This window comes from Callionymus lyra, chromosome 1 (genome assembly GCF_982586985.1).
Source record: "Callionymus lyra chromosome 1, fCalLyr1.hap1.1, whole genome shotgun sequence".
NCBI classification, from domain to species: Eukaryota; Metazoa; Chordata; class Actinopteri; order Syngnathiformes; family Callionymidae; genus Callionymus; species Callionymus lyra.
In genome coordinates this window covers 45962489-45978819 of record NC_141818.1, presented here as the reverse complement: position 1 = coordinate 45978819, position 16331 = coordinate 45962489, and positions in this window count along the sequence as shown.

Genomic DNA, 16331 nt, shown 5'->3' with positions numbered 1-16331 from the left:
AAGAAAAGGTGCTGTTAAATATTATCTGGCTGTGTTCTTGTTGTGGAGTCTGATGGCAGCAGGAAGGAAGGACCTGCGGTACCTCTCCCTCACACACCTGGGATGGAGCATCCTATCACTGATGGAGCTCCTCAATGCCCTCAGTGTGTGCTGGAGAGGGTGAGATAAGTTCTTCCTCATGGAGGCCAGCTTACTCTGTATCCTCCTCCCAGTCAGATGTCATTACAAAAAAAGGTTTATAAACCAAAATACTAATAGAATGAGCTGTGATACAGAGACGGGACGCAAGGGAAGAACTGTTTGAGTTGAAGGTGACTATTATTTAGAAGTCACAGGGAAGGACACGATCAGGAAAGGTAAATATATCAGAGACAAGATTATAAGAAGACGAGGTGATTAAACCAGTGCTGGAGCAAGAACATAAGATCGATGAAAAGTAGAAAACTATAAAAGTTACAAAAGAGTAAAATCCATCTTTGATCATTTGGATTTTTATCTACACTTTAAAGTTTGAATGGTGTTTCTACGTGAACGTATGCCGGAGCAGGAGACATTTGAAAAACTTTTTCCAATCAACTCAGGTATTTGGAATAAATGCTAAATTTACAAGGATTTACGGCTTCGATACAGTCAGGTCCATAAATATTGGAGCATTAACTTAATTCCATGCTTATTGGATCTATAAACCACTTACATTGATTTGAAATGAAACAAAAAAGATGTGATTTAACTGCAGACTTTCAGCTTTAATTTGAGTGTATTTACATCCAAATCAGGTGAACGGTGGAAGGAATCACAACAGTTTCTATATGTGCCTCACACTTTTTAGGGGACCAAGAGTAAAATCAGAACAAACGCATCAGAGAAACAGCTAAAACATTAGGTTTTGACAAAATTAACTGTTTAGAAAACATTCTCCAAAATGAAGAATACACCGGTGAGCAAAGGACTTGGAAGAACATGGAAACCCACTGTGGTGGACGACATAAGAATTATTTCCCTGGTGAAGAAAAAACCTATTCACAACATTTGGCAGTAAAAAAATGTCCAGACGGTACATTTTTTCAAAGTCAACAACCAAAAGAAGACTTTCACCAGAGTTAATACAGAGGCTTCACCACAACATGCAAACCCATTGGTGAGCCTCAGAAAAAGATATGAACAGTCCTTTAGTGTTATAGAGGAACATTGTATGGAGAGATGAGACCAAGATCAACTTGGACCAAAGTGATGGGAAGAGAACAGTTTGGAGAAGGAAACCGAAATCCAAAACTTACATTTTTATTAGTGTGATCCATTTTGGTCCCCTAAAAAGTGGGAGGAACATATAGAAACTGTTGTAATTCCTACATAGTTCACGTGATGTAGTGTGTTTGGTTTTTGCCGTGTTTTGTTCTCGTTACGAGGTTCCATTATTATCAGTCGATTTCCTATCACAACTATTTCTTGAATGTATTTAAAACACTCAGAATACCACTTTCAATATGTGGAGCTCACACATTTCAACTGGTTTTCTTCTGGAAACACCGACAATCCATTAGGAATCAATCTGGCGTGTAAATAAGGAGGAATCAGCGGGAACAATGGAAATGGGTTACGATAAATGAGGCTGAATTGTCAAAAGCGATAAAAAAACATCCTGAGCAAAACTATTAAGAGGATGAGCAGTTAAGTTGCCATTTGGAAACCATTTTCCTTTCAATTGTCCATATGTTCTGCTGCAGATAAGCCTGCGTTGACAGAAAAATTACAGTTTACGCCATTTAGTTCTCAACTGTATAATTTATCAATTTTATTTCAGAACATTTAATTAAACTTCTCTCATTCCCAGTCTATAGACTTTTGTTAGCACATGCTCTTTTAACTCAGCTATGATGAATTATGTCATCAGAAAGTAAACTAAATAAGTAAAGTACAATACAGTATTATACACGAACAACAACGTCTGAACACACCCAATCTTATATTTTACCCGTCAAATGAAAGCCAAAATGACTCAGGTTTTAATTCTGTGGGTCGAGTTAAGTAATCTAAAGACGGATCATTTCAGTCGCTCTTTAAACTCCAAATATTCAATAAACTTCACCCTTAGAAACTCAGTCGAAAAGAAACTCAAGTGAGTCAGAGTGAAGAAGCAGCTGAAAAAGCTCTTTATCTTTAAGGAGGGTTAGTTTTCAAAAGGAACCGAAACTATTTCTGGAAGCCAGGGAAGTCGTTCGCTTTTACCCAGAGACAACACAAGGGATACCTCAAACACATTTGTTATCAGGCTCTGACTAACCTTGACCTCGAGATAACACAAGGGTTCTCCGCCATACCAAGTTACTTTATGCAGCCTTTAAGACATTTAAATACATAGTCGGCTCAGAATGCAATTACATTTAAAGTAGATATAAAACATGATAACGACAAAAGCCTGTTAATATAACAATCGATGCACATTGTGTTGTCGAAGCTTTTCTTTTTATTCACAGCTGGCCGTAATTAACCTTGAAACGTCTTAAAAAAAACAGGAATGGATGCAAATTCGATTAAGGTCGGACAAGGTAAACAAGAGCATCTTCTGATTGCTCAATTAAAAAGTACGTCCAAAACAGATTGGGCTAGAAAATGTGTTGCCGTCTTGGTAGACCAGTGATTCGGTATCTTTTGTTGCATTGATCAAAATGCTTCGATAGTATACAGTAGTGATGAACTGCATAGGAGGTGAGGGTATCGGTATCACTACGGGTATTGCTACAAACAAACTTGAAATATCATCATATTCAAGTGTTTTTAAGAATAATTTCTCATGTTGAGATTTTAATACAAGACGTTAAAAACGTTAAAGACGAGCAGTATGGAGGTATTTTGATGTTTTTAAGGGTCTTTTTGGACGAAGATGACAATGAAGATTAGCAAGCACCGTTTGCAAAATTAGCAACATTAGCATTGGCATCCATTTTTGTCTATAATTCTAAAAAGGAACACATTACTCTATAATAAAATATTCCCAACTCTTAGTCGACAAGAGAGTGAGTAGCAAATGAACTGGGTGAACCATAACTTTAATGACATGCTGAAAAAAAGATGTTTACAATGACTGTATAAATAATGTAGGAAAAGGACACCAGTTGAAACTAACCAAGTATGACGAGACCATAGATAATGAAAGTATCTGTACCCGTTGGTAATGCCGTTGACTGGTTTAGCGAGACTCCAAGCTATAGGCTGAGTACAGGAGGGCTTAATTATGATCGGGCAGAGAAATCGCGTTCGATATAATCTATGGAGTGGAGGCTACAGCGACTAACACGCGCTCATTTGTCAGCCAAGTCAACCGTGACATTTACTATGCAGGTGAAAATAAAGTGAAAAGGAAAATATAAGAAAAAAATTAAACCCTATACAATGTGTGCCGATAATGAAATGAGTGTTCAAGAACAAATCATTTGTTGAACCATGTATTAAATATGTTGGTTTTCCTAGTGTTTTCTCTGAGTGTACATGACTCATGGTTATGTTGCATGGAGTGGACACTCAAAGAACTTGAGGAAATGAAGGTTCATTTGTGTTTGTTGTTCCTGGATATTGACCAGCGATAAACAATTTAAGAAATTAGACGCAGAAAAGGAATTTCCTTCCTGGTCCAATTTCTTTGAGATCATTCTTGAAACATCCGTCAACAACAATAGCAAGAGGAGACGGCAATGAGTGAGTATATTGACCTTTCTCACTTACGGTAGTTTCACTTACATATATCCTCTTGTGTGAATCCAACCATGAACTCTATTACCCAAGGCAGTTGGTGGGGGATTGCGATCAACTCCTCACCTTCAAAAAAAATCAAAAAATCATACAGTCTCTCCGAGGCAGCATAAACCAGATCGATGATTGATTGGTTAATCTTGGGATTACAGTCATGCATGACGATGTGTTTCAATGAAGCTGGGAACTTTCCTTCACGAGTGATTCATTACCAGAAAATCTCTAGGTGTCTGTAAAAATGTCAACAAATACTTCATTTAATTAAAATGTTATTATGCTTATGATGAATATTTGCAAGCACTGGTATTGATATAGAGGTTATATATTCACGTACATGTAAATAAACTCTTGGAAATTGACAGTCGGTGAAAGCATTAGCCTCTCTATAATCGTGACCCGTGCTGAACTGCCAGACATTCTATAAACACTTGCCAGAATCAGGTAAAGCTGACTAATGCACCTTCTCTGCTTGAATTTTTCAAGCCCTTCTGAATAGGAAAGGAGGGTTGACGCGTCATACATTTTTAAACCCTGATGAAATCCTGCCTCAAGGCCACGAGATTCACATGGATTAAAGACAACCGTCAATTTCAAGGCAACTGATTTCCTCAATTTCTTTTGGCAACATTTTTCATTTTTTAAACAATTGTTTGATAATGGTAATTTCTTTATACTTTAACTTTACAATTATATTAACTGAATCTCTGTTTTTAAAAAACCTTCCTCGATAAACCAACATTTTGAACTGAAAGTCACATATTCAGCCAGCAGTAAGCATTCTGATGTAAACTGTTAAAGTCTATAAAAAACATTATTACTAAAAAAATGAAAAACAAAGTTGTGTTCAAGCTAGGGCTGCACGATATATCTAAAAAATATCGATATCGCGATATTGGCACATGCAATATGCATATTAAAAACATGTGCGATCATTTATCATTTTTTATTGTATAATTCAAGCATTTCCTAAATGTGCACTTCAACCAATCAGTGTCATGTTCTGTAAAGTTGTCAATTTGTACTTCTATGTCTCGTTGGCGTTTACATCTCGTCTATCTCATCTCAACCTCATCTGTTAAAGCAACATATTGTACATACTTTTCATCTTGTCTCAGTTGTTTTCAGCGTTTTTTTTATAAGATCGCTGAACTTCCAAACAAGTGTAATCCTGTCCATCTTCGCCGTATGCTAACAAGCTAAGTTGTTAGCGTCAGGTCATGTTAAATTGTTATGAGTGCATGTACAAGGAGGTGGACTTATTATTGATTTGGTGATATCGCGACGCGCAGGCAGCTCCTCTCTGATGTCGCTCAGTTTAACTTAGCGTTATAAGTGATATTTTTCTCCGATCATTTCGGGACCGAAGCGCGGAAATATCACATTGTTTTCCTTATCTAAACCCCTGGACCTCCCCTACAGTACTGGCGGCCAAATTTTTGGGTGAAAGAAAAAAAGGATCGCATTAATATCGCAAGTCAAGACACCAATATTGAATATTGCTCATATTTCCAATATCGTGCAGCCCTAGTTCAGGTTGTCATTTCAGTTCAGGAGCTAAACTGGATTCATGCAAAAATTCAACGAACGGCGAAAATCGGACCTCGGGCCTTTTGCAGCCCTTGAGTAGATGTGACGCGGGTCCTATGTTGAAAACTGTATCGTTCAATCAGAGTAGAAGACACAATATTGTGATTGTAGAAACTAAACGTTTTCTACGAGAAAAAACAAGAAGATTTGGAGTCAAGTAAAAACACTGAAAAATAAAGATGCGTGGATGAACTTAACAATGCGATGCTTTAAAACATTTTAGAAATTAAAGAATCCTAATAAGGTAACCCTTGGTATGAAGTCACTGTGCATAATCGACCACTGCTTGTATTCACGTCATCGAATGACTCATGGTCGAGGCAAATCAGTTACTTCATGAAGAAGTAAATAATCCTATTTTTGGTCAAAGGTTCAACATTAAAGATCCTTTGAATATTGGCTGCTCTTTGAAGCGGGTGGCCGGTGTAGAAGATATGATTCAATAAGAGATAATCCTGATCAGCCGGCAGTGATGTCAGAGGAAAACACATAGGGGAGACCCTGGGCTTTTATCCATCTGAGTGCATTGGTCGGACTATAAATCATAAAGGGTTGCCAGACAGCACTGATGAAGGTGCCAACCATCCCCCTCTGCGTTGCATCTTCCCCTCCACCTCATTGCCTTCTTTATCATCTTTCTTCAACATTTTTATTTTATCTCCTTTTAACCCCCTCATACACAGTGCTAGCTTAAACTAGCATCACAAGGCAGTAAGAAAGGATTTACAGATTGTTACAACAGTATGGATAGGTTAGTCCAAAATCTTTAGTGACACGTTTAATTTCATGCTTTACTCAATACTTTGGTACAATATAAAATTATATATACTTGTATCAATATTAGACTGATATATGCAAATATCACACATTTAAACAAACTTGACATCCAACCTGTAAATGACCAACATGTTATGAATCCAGGAATCCTTGTTGAGCTAAATTTCTCGTCCCAAAAATATACAAAGAATGTATCATGCAGTACAATTACCATTTTCAATTTAAGTACAATTTTGGGACATCAATCCAATATTATTCTCTATTCATTTGAAATTCATTTAATTTAATCTTCTATAAATCCTTGATAATAATCTCTTAGATGCATCTGTGCATCTGTGGTCCCTTCATTTTTTCCAGAGCTGTTATAGTTATAATTGCAATAAAATAGTTAAAAAAGACTAGTAAATTAAATGAACTAAAACATTTTTCTCTTTAGTGGTTTAGAGATATTGGTCCGGATAGAGTTAACCCACCCAGTGCCTCAGAGGCAAAAACGACTCTTTTGTCCAGTTTTTGAGCTCAACATTTTTTTCAAAACACTTGAAAGATGCTAAAAAGCCAAACAGAGCAGTCACTGAATACATCTGCACGGACCAAGTGCCAGAATACAGAGCTAAAAAAGGCTGTGCTCGGAAACCTTATTCAGCAGCTGGACAAACGCTATGACCTCCCCTCAAGGAATTTCTTCATGTACAACAAAATTCCCCAAATATAGGAAGAGACAAGGTCAACAATGAGTGCACAGCTGGCAGACAAACCATTCTCACAGACATCTGGAGAAGCAGAGCTTTGAGTTCCTACATTGCTGTAACTCATAACAGCAACCGAAATGCAGTCCCGGTGCAAAGGGCGCTCTAGCTTGCAGTCTAAACACACAGCACTCTGTAAACTCTTGATAGAGGTCCTGGAAGATGTCATCATGGACTCCTGGGGCCTGGATATGGCAAAAAGCATGTTTGTAATCACAACAGACAATGCAAGCAACAACTGCAAGGCATTTTTCAACCACCTCTGGTTTTCCTTTTGGCCACAATTTGCATTTGGCGGTCAAAAAAGGCCATAGAAATTGGTCGTGTGTCACGCTGTCTGTCTACTTAAAAAACAGCGTCAGGTTTCTCAAGATCTGATGAGACGTGAAGGAAAACAAAACTCTTTAAATGTACCGCAACACAAGCGAATTCACGATGACGGGATCCACTGATGATGCAGTGGAACGCTTTCGTGAGCAGCAGCAAACCGTCTGCGCTGCTCTAGCAGATGGAAAAAAAGAAAAATGGTTCCTCATGACGAGAAGACACAGAAATGACAACTTTGATACGACGCCGATCAGTCCTGCCACTCCCGTGGAAAATGAAAGCATGTCTGAACGATGAGGAAGGTGACAGTCCACTGGAAAGTGAAGAAATGTTGAGAAGACTTTGAAAGCAGTAGCAGCTGGTGGAAAATATTCTAGGTGGGGCTCTTTTCGTATCGATTCCCTGCCTCTACCATTGATGGAATCACTCGAACATCCTCTCAACTTAAACATTAATTACATGTAGAAATCGACACTTGGAAGGCTAATGATGGATCATAATGTTTATAATTCTCCTTGTTCAGACACAAATGAAAACACAGAATAAACCAAATTATTGAAAAACTAAAAGAAACCTATTAACAACCTTTCTTCGGCATCAGAAAATCAGATATACGTACATTCTAGCAAATTATAACAAACATACACACATGTACACTGCAAAGAAAATGATATTATTTTAAAAATAGAATGTTGAGACTTCACGTCCTCAAACTTCCAAAAAATGTGTAGCGCGCTACCAGCTGAGCTGATGTAAGTGAGGACGAACGTTTTACTGTTAGGTCTAACAATCATTAGGGTCGCTTGTTTTCCAGCGCCCTAAAATCATAGTCGGAGACGATGACGTTTGGCTGAGTTACAGAAAATTGCCGTCACTGACGAGCTCTTCAAACAGCGAACCACACATAGATGGATAATGGACCAATGATGACCTGAAATCAGCCAAATCGGTGGGAGGGCGACGTTGAAAGGAGATTTGAAGAGCACTGAACCTTTTCACCTACTTAGAACCCAAGATGGAAAAGCACATTTGTTACAATGGAAGTTAAAGAGGAACTGCTCCTAGAAGCTCATACAGTTCCAGAGGAGACTCGGACTCGGAGCGACAACCAGCAGGAGCTGCAGCAAAAAATAAAGAAATCTGAAATTCCTGCTCAACGCCATCACCCCTTGAAAAGAAGGGAGCAGACAAGATGCATCCACACTGACAACACCAAAACTAAACCGTGAGACTACTATGAACAGTTAAGACATGCAAGTGCTATCCAGGACCCCCTAGCCTGGTGGCGTCCACCTGGTCTTCCCATCCTGGCTCGGTTTGCACAACAAAAATGTGCATTACAGTGTAAAGATGAGCCTCAGAACGTGCCTTCAGCGCATCTGGAAATATCTGAACATGTTCGTTTTCTTGGCCAAGAAGTTTTTGTTGCAATATTTTCTACTAAAACAAAGTTGGTGATGACATTTTCGCGTTCTCTTTTATTTGAAAATGTGTCGAAAAGTATCAAAGTACCACAATCTAAATATTGTGGCAATAGTGGTTTACGGAGCCCCAGACATAACATGGTAAAAAATAATTAATAATTTGTAATTGTAATTTGTAAAGTACCACAAAACTTCAGCTAAGCTTTTAAATGACACCATACCATCATTAAAACATGTATATTAGCAAAAACACGTATGTGTCTTTCACCCTGGGGGAATATGTCGGAGCTGCAAGTGAGGACGCTCCTGATTGGCTGAACCGTGTCCTATTCCACTTATTAAACTTAAGAGTTATCAAAAAAGTTTTGGTTTTATAATTAGAACATATATTTTTTGTGTTATTTAAGTCAAACACTGTTCAGCAAATCAACGGCGTCGTCACATGTAGCCCCGACACACAGGGTGGAGGTCAGGTACGTCCTTGGAAAATGATCCGATTGACAAAGATGTTCTATTTGTCAACATTAATGTAACATTTTTCGTACAATGTTTTCTTAAATCACTTACTTTGATAAACAAGTTTTAAAGAAGACGTTCGGGGCGTGTGACGTCATCACGTAGGACCTGGACCCGTAACGACAGGTTGGACCGAAATGGTACCGACAACGGCTGCAGATCCAAAACTCCAGGGTTCGAACCCTGCCTCGCCATCGTCATTTTCACCTGGATATTTTCTAAGTCTTATTAAGATACGGCTACGGTAGCAGAGATTGTTACGATGCACAAGGGCAGGCTTTGGTTGCGGCTTCTAGTGAAGGTGTCCAGGAAAGGCATTACTGGCACACATGATACGTACATGTTTAGGGTCACCATGTTCCGAATCCTTCAAAAAGAAAACATCGCCAACTGGAGTCGAGTCGTGGCACAATATTGACAGTTTTCTACGCGCTTTTAACTCAGTTTATTGCATTTTCTGAATTCCTGTAAAGACATTTTAACCAGACTTGTATTGATGTATACAACATGTATTTGATCCGTAACAAAATACAATCATATCTCTCTTGTAGTCCAACAAATGGTAGAAATACGGATTAAGTAACGCGTGTTGGACTGTTATTCAAAGTACATTAATCCTCAAATTCTGTCAAAAATATAGAAATAATGCATTAATACTGACTATATAGAAGTCAAGGAAGCGCCCGTGTGCTACTGCAGTCTCAACACAATTCATAAATCAAAGAATTTAAATCAATTTGTGTTTCGCAAATGAGTATTTTGTGGACACAAATGGTTATATATATATATTTTTTTTTTTACCTCGTCATGTCTGTGACTCTGTCCAAGTTTGAGTGATACCCATAACAGGCAAGCATTTTTTTTTTGGGGGGGGGGTGGTAGTCAAAACTGCTGGACATTAATAAATGCATTTGAAGGCAATAAAAGTATAAAGAATATAATTGTAATGATCAAATAAATTGAAAATTCATACTTTCATTAGCAAGTGAATTACTTATGTCTTAAAAAAAAAGAGTGAAAAGTCCTTTAATAATTCACTCCTTTCAAATACATGTGTACACATTGAAATAAAACACTATCATGACCATGTTTTCAAGAGATGATGTGAATAATCCGAATATTGAGAGGGTTTTAGTTCCTTCAATGAATCACGTTCCCCCCCAACATATCTCTCGGGGTGTGGGGGGGGGGGGGAAGGATTTCATCCACTTGACCAACCTCGATGCAGCGATCACTGTTGCACACATACTTCTCAGCCCAGACCACCCAGGACCCTCTCCACGAATCCAAGAGTCTAACTTGGCCAAAAAAAAACAAAAAACATGCGGCGACAAAAAAAAAAAAAAAAAATGATGCGCAAAGACCAGTCAATCTCCACACGTGCGGATCACCGCCCACCTTTTTTAGCACTAGAAACACAGCGATGGTTCAAAGGGGGGGGGGGTCCTACCTTTGGTCGCAGGCGAGCGTGGATTTTGGGGTGTTTTTTTGGGGGGGTAAAGACTCAGATCTGCAGCAGTAACAGCTGGTCGACGAGAGAACGTACGATCCGTGGACGGTGCGGCGTCTCAGCAGGAGGAGAGGCGAGGAGAGAGCGAGTAAGAGTAAGAGGAGGGGGTGAGGATGGAGGAGGAGGAGGAGGAGAGGAGGAGGAGAGGAGGAGAGGAGGAGGAGGAGGATGGAAGGAGCCCGGAGCAGACACTGGCTGCTGATGGATCGGGACCAGAGCAGCAACATGCGCTTGTGGAATTACACTGAAGTCAGTGATACACAGACCCACGGGATGATCGCTAAGAAGGAAATTAAACTACACAAATATATATATATATATATATTTTTTTTCTTCTCGCAGAAGAGTTGCTTTCATCCCTCCATCATCTGAACTTGCGCGTCCTCATTTCTAAGCGGGGCACGTAGCAACGCGCCTCCGCTCGCAGGGGGGGGGGCAAGGAGGCGAACGTGCACGCGCACGTGGAGAGTAGTTCGTGCAGATGCAATACTCAGATTTATTTTTAATATAAAAGCGAGATTATTCGCTATGATTCCTCGCAACACACTTTTTTTTATATGACACTTCAAGAATTTAATTTCTACTTCTCAGTAGGGTTCCAAAGTACTCAATACCAGTATTTTTTTTATAGACTTTTCGATACAATGGTTAAAACACACTTTGAGGTACACAGTGGTTGCTGGTTCCATTCCAGGCCGAGACAACCTTTCTATGTGGAGTTTGTACTCCGGGCACTCCAGTTTCCTCCCACAGTCCAAAAACATACAGAGGTTGATTGATAACTTTGTGGAAATTATCCGTAGGTATGAGTGTGTGTGTGAATGGTTGTGTGTCTTTGTGTGCCCCGAGACTTACTGGCGTCCTGTCCAGGGTGTCCCCTGCCTCTCGCCCTATGATACTGGGATAGCCACGGGATAAAGCGGTAGACAATGAATGAATGAACAACCAATAATGTCACGTTCAAAGTGTGTTAATGGTACTTTATAACAAACATTTGTCTTACAAATGTGCAAATAAATAAGAAAATCAACATTATATATATATATATATATATATATATATATATATATATATATATATATATATATATATGCTATATATATTCAAACAGTGTTAAGCCGTCTTTCAGGGTAATGATAGATAGATACTTTATTCATTTCCTTAGAGAAATTCACAGGTTCAGCAGCTCCAGAATATGTTACAAAGAAATAGAACAAAGAGGCATGCAAGTTAAGTACAGTCTAGTATATAATGCCAAACCTTCAAACATTTTTCTTATATATGTACAAATAACTACGAAGCCCCAGACATGACATGGTAAAATAATAATAATAATAAGTTGTGGTCATTAACTAATTGTATTTTACCATCTCATGTCTGGATCTCTGTAAATAAATGAGAAAGTCTACAAATATTATCTATTCAAACAGTTGTGATGGGAAGAGATAAAAAAAAGAAGATAAATTGTCCTATAAGTGTGAAAATAACATAACCTTTTAACTATTATACATTCCAACAGTGGTGATGAGCAGAGATAAAAAAAAAAGATAAAGTGTGTAAATAAATAACAGAAACATTGTAACTACTATACTAACTATTATACATTCAAACAGTGGTGATGAGCAGCATTCAAAGATAAAGTTCCTTTTTAGAGTCATAGGCAAAAATGTTTGTTCATTTTAATGTACTTTTAGTTTCCGAACTTCACAGACACGGTTTGCAGGTTTTTTAAGGGTTAATAATTACTTCTCTTTCATCCTTAAATCTAGGCGGGTACTCCCCCCGAAACACGTGTATTTGGTACTCACGGTTCCAAAAGAGCCGGTCGTTCAGGCTGATTGTTTTTCATTTTTTTTAAGGAAAGCTTCATTATTGTAACATTTGCAGCCCTTCTTTAAGTGGGTTATTCCGAGCATCTGTGCCAAACATTTCATCAAGTGGTCTTCAGGGGTTGAGTTAGTCATTGTTCCAGATGTTGATGCATGCCCTCATTTTCTTACGCAACGTGAACCTAATTAAAAAAATGACTTCCAACACTTCATTATCGCTGGATTAAAATACACTGAGGTTTGTATTAGGAATGTTTTATTCAGAGGTTGTTGTTTTTTTTACAACTACATCAAGTGCAGATTGAAAAAATACATGAATAAATACAAATAAATAATGCATCGATCACGAAAACCTGGAGACACGCATTGAGGGACCTCTGATTCGTTACGAGGTCTCCATTTATCAGGTGAGGCCAGAAGTGTGGCAAGATTTCGCTCATCATGAGACAGATGTGGACGCCAGAGAACGGCTCTCCTGGTCCTATTGCTCGCCTTCAACAAACAAATGGGTGGCAATTAAACTGCAATTACAAGGTTCATCATGACGGATGTTTCAAATGAACGCCAGATTTTAGCCTACAGCGCTCGGGGGGGACATTGTGAGGCTGAAGAAACTGAATATCCGTGACTAGATCCCTGTTTAAAGTAAAACTATTTTCTTTAAAAAAAAAACAATTATTTTTGACAAAGTTTGGTCTCCTCTTTGTTTCCTCCCCCGAAGCTTTAAGGTGATTCAAAGCTTGGAATAGTGTTTTCCAGAACTCTTAAGGACACGCCAACGGATGTCCAAAGACATCTAAGATTCAAACAAACGTATTTAGGTTTGTTTTTTTGCCTTGAGCTGTGGAGCATTTTCCACATGAGGATTAGAACTCAGCCATCTCCTGTGTTTTATTCGAAAGTTTTCCAACAACAAAAAGCCGCTTTAACCGAATTGAGGCAGCAAAGGGTCTGTGACATAATGTTGAAACTATGCATTAATATTAAGAATTAAATCATCCTACATTGTACACTATGTGATATCTCGTGACACACTAACTGATTGTACAGAAGATCTTTTGACTGAGTCGTTCAACTTCATTGTAGAAAAATGATTCAGCTTTGAGATCAGAAAATAAATCCAAGCATGTCAACTCCTGTGAACTTATAAAACGTATGTGTGCTCTTCCAAAAATATCCTTTTTAAAAAAGAAAACGTGTCCAACATTATTCTCTCTACAGCGACCATTTCACTGTGTGTGCGGACAAGCTGTGATCACATCATTTTTTCAACTGATGGCGCCATCTAGTGACCTCTAAACAACATGACCCTGCTTCATGAAGCGGTGTCATTACTTTCAGAGTCCACTAGATGGCGAGCTCTGCAGTATTTTCGTTTGTTTTGAACAACTGTTCGACTGAAACATCCTTTTTAAACTGATGGCGCCACCTACTGACCTCTAAACAACATGACACTGTTTCATGAAGCTTCATCAGCACATAACTACTTCCTTTACTACCAAACAGAGAGGGATTACTCTGAAAATAACCCCAACCCTTAGTCGACATGAGGATGAGTAGAAATTTAGTGAAATTTGAATTTTGGGTGAACCATCATTTGTCTAGAGATGCCAAGAAACGACATCTTTATTTTCTACTATTTCAAGTGAGATGTTTAATTACTTTTTTTCAATAAAAAACAAATTTCCTTAATTTGTTTTTGAGTTCCACCTATATATATTTATTTATTTATGCACCAATAAATAAAGCAAGTGTTAATAAAGCCTGTTGTCATTTTGTCATCAGTAACATAACTTTGTTAGTTCTTAACTTAGATTACTCTTTTCATAGTAACAATGGTTACGCTGGCCATTGTGTCACAGACCTATAAGACATTTAATCATACATATACTAATATTTATTTTTTGGCACTTTCAGGTCAAAAAAACAACAGCGATATGCTCAGTTGCTGCAAATCTAATACGGAAGATCAGTTAACTCTTGCCTTGTGGTGGAGAAAGTGACGCATCCTTTCTAATGTTGTAAGGCACATGCTACGGATAAAATGCTTGGTGTAAAACCGAGCTCCTTTGTTATGATCAAGAGTGGCGCTGAGCTCTCTTCTTCAGCTGATCTTCTTGATCTTGTCACTGTTTCGCTCAGATGGTTCGATTGCCTTCAATCATAGAATCTGAAAGCGACACTGGGCACCAGCCATCACTGTTAAAAGCATGAAAGAAGAGGATAATGAAAGGCAACTCTGTGACAATTGCCTTAACCATCATTTAAAACGTAATAACCCTGGTCACTTGGCAGTAAAATAAAAATCTGTTTCATCTCATCTGTTTTGTTGGGAAATAATAATAGCTCTTGACGGCAGCTGTCACGGTCGGAACCCAAGTGTTCTTTAATGTATTACCAAGATGGGAAAACAAACTAGAAAATATAATAATTGTCGTTCAAATGTCACGATGTTGCTCCATGCCTCACAGAATCAATACACACTTGCATAATATAATCAGAGGGACGTCAAATCACTGGATGTTTTTCAATGGCTGGTTAAGTATGTGAAGATAATTGTAATTGAAAAACAATTTGGACTAACGAAAAGTGATCCGTCTTCTGTAAAATTGTAGCGAATCTATGCGTTCATGAGCTCCCGAGTGGTTAAAAATGCAGAAAAATCTAATAGGATTTTTAATTTTTCTTTTATTAACCAAAGTGCCGCAGAGGGACTAAACATAATAAGATTTATATACAATCTGATGAACTTGTACAAGCAAAATACATCCAGCATAAAAGAGAACCAATAACGTCACCTAAAAAGTACACATGAAAAACCAAGAGAATCTCAAATGAGGGGACAATGGAAGTCACGCAGAGAATAGATAAGATCAGAACTCACAGCTGTAGCAGTCAAGAACACGCGTTGACCAGAAGAAGCAACTAAGAGAATGGACAGAAAAGTTCTCGAAAACACAAATTCTTCGGGAAAAGATGTAGCATCTGGAAGCAACAACAGAGAGGTCAACTTAACCAACATAGAGGAATGCATGGCCTGACACCACGGACTGTAACCAGGAAGCTGACCGATGACTCTGGTCGGTTTTCAATGTCGGTCCATCTAATTGTCAAAGGCACTTCAGTTTCTGATTTTCACTTTCTCCACCATCCTTTCAACCTACAAATTGTGGTTCAAAGGCCATGTTCACAAAGACTATAGGACGGACAAAAAGATAAAAATAAGATTTTTTTGTATATGCAACAGTGCAATAGACCGAACTGAGGTTACTTTTAAAATGAAGCATCAGGATTATACATAATTGTGGTTTTGTATTTTACATTTTTTAAATATTTAGATGAATTATTTTTACCCAGGAATATGGGGTGAAGTGAAAATCTGGATATTTAGGCAGGATGCATCTCATTAGTAATGTTTAGAATCCAACGTGGGTAACATTTAGCAGGACTTTAATCTGCAACAAGAGGGTACCATGGGAAATACTTCTTCTTCGTAAATCTTTTTGCCAAAGTTGTCGTTGAGATACATGGTTTCCTTCCTAGTCTAATAGTTGCTCTTTGTATTACTGACCGTTCTTGACATGTTTGTTTAAAGCAAAGAAAGAGATAGAGATAAAGATAAGCGATAAGCATTATCTAGTAGTTCGATTCTACCCCTTGCAATACCGGCTTTGTTGCTAGGTTAGGTTAGGTTAGGTTAGGTAAAACTTTATTGATCCCTCAGCAGGTCTCCTTTGGGAATAGAACGAGAGCAACCAAGCTTATGATAAAGAATTAACTGGAAAAAAGCAAAATAAAATCTGCTGTTTTATAAAAAAGACCACCCTTATAAGTCCCTGCTTTACTGTACAGCACAGCCTTTTTC